Source organism: Aulonocara sp. 'chitande type north' Nkhata Bay, linkage group LG14 (genome assembly GCF_057382095.1).
Source record: "Aulonocara sp. 'chitande type north' Nkhata Bay isolate Kocher_YH1m ecotype deep benthic linkage group LG14, A_spYH_male_GT1.1, whole genome shotgun sequence".
Lineage (NCBI taxonomy): Eukaryota > Metazoa > Chordata > Actinopteri > Cichliformes > Cichlidae > Aulonocara > Aulonocara sp. 'chitande type north' Nkhata Bay.
Genome location: NC_141357.1, coordinates 37930697 through 37935809, shown reverse-complemented (window position 1 = coordinate 37935809; position 5113 = coordinate 37930697). Strand labels below are relative to the sequence as shown.

Here is a 5113-nt window from a genome sequence, read left to right as displayed (position 1 = left end):
GATCTATCTTGCAACATGATGTCACTTTTCATTGTTTTTTGAGGTGTGCTCAGTTGGTTTGCACATTTAAAACCTTTCAGGCATTTTACATAACACTTCTTTTCCCTCCATTTAAGGCATCGACGAAATTCCTGTTGATCCTGTAGTCAGGAATCATGGTTCTTGGAAATAATCAAGGGTTAACTAGGAGAACCAATGTGCAGAAACAAGAGAGACTGGCAGGTAGGGAGAAAGACCTTAAGCTGTACTTTAATCCAGTACAGCTGTCCTCCACACAGTGTCAGGGACATGTGGTAATATGGCTCACAGCACAGGTGTATTTGCCTTGTAATTAAATGGACGTCATTTCATTTGTAGTTACATTGTAACTATATTTACATAAATTTACATATAAAGGAAAGTGTACTTTAAATGGAGTAATAAGTCAGGTTTTCACAGGAAACAATGAAATACTGTGAACAAATTAGGTAGTACACTGTAAAAAAAAATCTGTCAAATTTACGGTAAAATACCGGCAGCTGTGGTTGCCAGGAATATACCGTGTAAAAAATGTGGAATCTGTAAAAGACAATACGGTATACTGGTTTTGTAACCCTAATTTTTAAGGTAGACAACGTATTATTTTACCAAAATCATGATAGAAAAAAAACAAATATATTTGTCAATTATACAGCAATTTAATGTAAAAAATGCAACTTTCCATAGCTTTTTACGGATATTTGCAGTAAAAAAAAAAGTTATAATATAATAATATTTACAGTAATTTGTTGTTAATTTAACAGTAATAGGATAGACCCTATTATTGTAAATAACTGTAAAAATAACAGAAATATGTTAAACCTTATTAAAACCTTTGACAGTAAAAAACACAGTGAAATTGTATAACAAATTACAGCATTTTATTTTGACCAGATACATTTTACGGTAAATTCCTGGCAACCACAGCTGCCGGTATTTTACCGCTAAAAATACAGTACAATATGAGGAACATAAATGGTTTACCGTACATTTTACATTTGCAACCGCTAAATATAGAAAAATCTAAAGATGCTCATATACAACCAAGGTAGAGAATATTACTGATAAACAATGAGAAAATTTGACATACCATTTGAAAACAGACTAAACATATCATTTTCTCTATTCCTACAAAACAGCATAGATCTTGAGAATACAGCATGTGTCCATATATATGGCTGGTAATCCATGGAGGAATGAATAAACATGAAACAAAATATTACCTGCCCCTGACCTATCAACAGTAATGAGTCACTGGGTCCTGCCTTGGTGAAGGAAAGGACTCGGTGGAGTTTCTAATGCGCATGGTGTTGAAGATACAAGCTCTGCAGGAGTACTTCAATGTCCATCAGGAGTTCACTTTGGAGTGGCAGGATCCCCTCTGCAGCAAAAAAAAATGGACAAAGTTTGATCAGTGCTTGAGCAAAATGCACAGAAATGAACAAAACGTGCTGCCAAAAACAGATCTAATGATAAATGATTTCTTAAGTGTAAAATATACAGTTCTTAAAGGATAGCTATTGTCAAAATGCAACCTGGGCTGGGCTGTAAACGAGACAAACATATATCTAAAAGCATAATTACAACAAACGAGCCGTTTTTGAGATTGACCGTGATTTTATTTTGTGGTCAATAGCCAGTGAATGGGAATACTAGGGGGCCGGGGCATAAATTTGAGCACATCAAAATCGATACAGTAAAAAAAACAAACAAAAAAAAAAAAAAAAACACACAGCCCAGGTTGCGTTTTGGCAATAGTTATACTTTAAATCTTGAAGTTAATGGCTGAATGCATGGTGATGAGACCTATCATTCAATCTACATTTTATAGCGTATGAAACTGCTCACCTGGACATGAACCTGAGCTCGGCTGATTAAGATTAGTGTCTCCTGTCCATCTTTCTTTAGCAAAACTTGAATAATACCACTGCTTACCTCTTATTGAATCTTTGGGTGCAGACTTAATTGAAGAGCCTCGTATAAACAGGCAGGGTGTGATGTTTAGGGAAACTAAAGAATACAGCCGCCATCATTTCTGCCAGAAGACTCATGGGGTGCAACGAAGCTTTCATTGTGGACTGGCTAGATACCTTCTGCATTCAGAAAGAAAACAAGAAGGGCATACACCATAAACAATAATAACTGACAAAAATAATGAGACAAGAAATTAAAGTAACAAAATAAGTGCAAATCAAGTTTCCCTGTGTTGCAGTGTAGCTGAATGTTTTTCAACAATTTGATTTACGGTAAAACACATACCAAATATTTCCAGCCAAGGTTTGTTTCAATCTTCAGCATGTTTTTCCTGCCATTGTCTTGAAACTGTTTCATCGGTCCCTCTCATTTGATGCCGTTTACAAAAACAAAACAGCAATATTGTAAAGGGGAAAAGGAAAATTAATTTAATGGGAAAAAAAAAAAAGATTATGACCTGAAATCTCACCATTTCCTGAGAGTCACAGGTCCTTTGAGTATCCTTATGGTTTCTGCTCAAATTCAGTGTCTGAAAAGGGCAGGAACAAAACAAACCTTTTTAATCATAATAAAGACAAAATAAGATTTAGAGACAGACGACAAAGAAATGTGTAAAATATCTTCTTGAATCTGTTTACTTTACTAACCTTGAAAGAGACTCTTGGGTCTTAGCTGTGCCACCACCCTTAAACCTTAAAACAGATGGAGACGATATGCTGGCCTGGCTTGAAATTTCCATATTTGGTGCTGTAAAACAATATCACAAACAATAGATTAATTGTACTTTTTGGACCTTGGCCAAAGCATAATCGAAAAAACAGAAAGCCCTTCATGGCTATTGTGCAATGAAATCATAATACTTACTGGTTTGTTTCTCAGATGTCTCCACTCCTAATGATTGTAGTGCCTCCAGTACAATTTCAAGGATTGAGGCAGACAGGTCCGGCAGCACCTTAGTAATGGAACTCCTTATGCTGTCCCCCATTTCCAAGATGTCTGATAAAAGAATGTGAATAAAGGTCAATTTACACCAAGTGGTACCTTTGGTCTTAAAATATGAAGCTGATCTTGCTTGATACTACACTTTTATACAGTGTTTCGTAAGTACCAAACTAACAGCACCATTATTGTGACAGCACACTGTGTTTCAATGGAACCATTTGGTACCCATACTTCATGTAAGATGTTAATGGATAGAAATCAATTAAGTCAATGGGTTTTGACCAAAAAAATCATTTTATTTAAAACAGCTTACTATCACTTATGTCACACAGAACATCAGCAGGAGGCTCAGTAGAGGGCTCTTCTGATTTCTGCCACAGATCAGACTCTAGCAGACATCTCAAAGTCTCTCTTAAAGGCACATAATAGGCAAACCTATCTTTTCTGTTTTCATCTCTCCCTAAAAATATTTTCTTTGGTTCCGCATAGTTGAAGGCTTTTTTAAAGATCTGAGCTCTGGAGTGCACTGTCCTCAATGGCCCGGTATGACATGCAGAAAAAAGATCATAGCTTTTGACAGACTCGCAGACTTTATTGATGTCCTCCTCTGATAATGATGTGTCATCTTTTAACAGTGATGCAAGTTTACCCAAACTGTATGTCTGTCCCAACTCATGCATGTTCTGCATTTCCTCTACAATGTTCTGTATGGTTGAAGCAGGCAGTAGAAACTGACCCTGCAATTTTAAGTAGAATAGTGAAACGTTTCTCAGAAAAATATCACAGAATTCAGGGGGCATTTCCATGTTATCTTCATCTGTAATAGACTGTGCAGCAGGCTCGGAAATCAAGGGTACAAAGTCATCTGATGTGGTTGGAACAGATGATGATTGACATGCAGACTCTCTATATAAATCACCAATGCTGCTGTCTGAAAACTCTGTGTTTACGTGACATGTGAGCAGTAAAAGATGATTTAACTCTAAAGGTATTTGTGCATCCTCTTACTGGACAAGTGACCACGTGTCCTTCCACAATATGGCTCTTCAGATGAGCTATTAACTCTTTAGAGTTCTGACACTGACGTTCACACATCGCCATTGCACATGTAAACGAAGAAACCACCACCACACCAGTGACATGGGTGGGGGCAGAGTGTCTTCGGTAAAAATGAGCCTTAAACGCGCCATACCTGGTGTATGTCTGCTTGCAGCCTGCTTCAATACACCGAAAGAAACAACGTGGCTCATTCCGATGCAGTTTACAATGAAGCACGTAGCCCCTTGATGACTGAACTACCTTACCACAGAAATTACACGTTAACATAACTCCATGTACTTTGGTAATTCCTCCCTAGCGAATTAAGCACGCCAAATACAGAAACTAATCCAGAGCAATGCTTCCCTCGCGACAGTAATGCTAACTCAACTCACAAATGCTAACTAAATTCACAACCTCACTCATAAAAAACGAACTGCTAAAATTATCTATAAACGCTGGGCTGGTGGATTTTTATAACAGAGATAACTTGAAGTTGCATGTACTCACCTCACCTCGAACTAATTGTAAGCTGCCAGGATGTCTACAAATTCCGAAGATGCTGTGGTCCAAGCAGCAATAAATGGCGCTAATATACGAGTTCAAAACTGTGTCCGTTAGCGAAGCCAACTTGAGTCTCCTGCATGAAAAAAAGAGCGGTTGGCACACAGCTCAGCAGCGCGCCACGCTATTGGTCATTTTCAGGTGACGTCATCCCGCAATGTAACGTCGCTCTTTGTTTCTTTAGGAGGTTCGAATTTGATCAGAAGTCACGTCTGCAGACCGCTGCAGCCACGTCTTTCCTTGCTTCCCCCTTTTTTGGTGAAATGGTTCGCTCATACTGCACAATGTTGCTACCAGATTTTTTTTCTCTGCAATTCGAACGTAAAACGTCTGTACACACAGTTTACCAGCAGTTTAGCTACCAATCAACAGCGATCACACAAATTCAAAATTTAAGGCCGACCCACTTAAGGTGGTCTGATAATATGGCGTGAAACACAACAACATAAAGTTGTTTTAAAATAATGATTAAAAAAGATTATTGAAATCAATTTTATTCACAACCATAAACTTTATTTTTAACATCTTCTTTTGCTGTTGATTTTTTTTATCAGAAGGTTAACAATGATATACTGCA

At 37.5% G+C, this 5113-nt stretch overlaps 1 long non-coding RNA gene across 2 annotated transcripts; it reads right to left on the bottom strand.

Moving 5' to 3' along the window:
- Window positions 1-508: 508 nt before the first annotated feature.
- LOC147315215 (uncharacterized) lies at window positions 509-4724 on the bottom strand. 2 transcript variants are annotated; one of them, XR_015124769.1, is made up of 6 exons: window positions 4488-4724; window positions 2857-2988; window positions 2640-2739; window positions 2278-2521; window positions 1954-2111; window positions 509-1399 (listed from the first exon to the last, which is right to left on the bottom strand). It is a non-coding gene; the product is annotated as an uncharacterized LOC147315215 (long non-coding RNA). The 2 variants fall into 2 exon arrangements; XR_015124768.1 differs by having other exon boundaries at window positions 777-1399; window positions 4483-4722.
- Window positions 4725-5113: the final 389 nt, after the last annotated feature.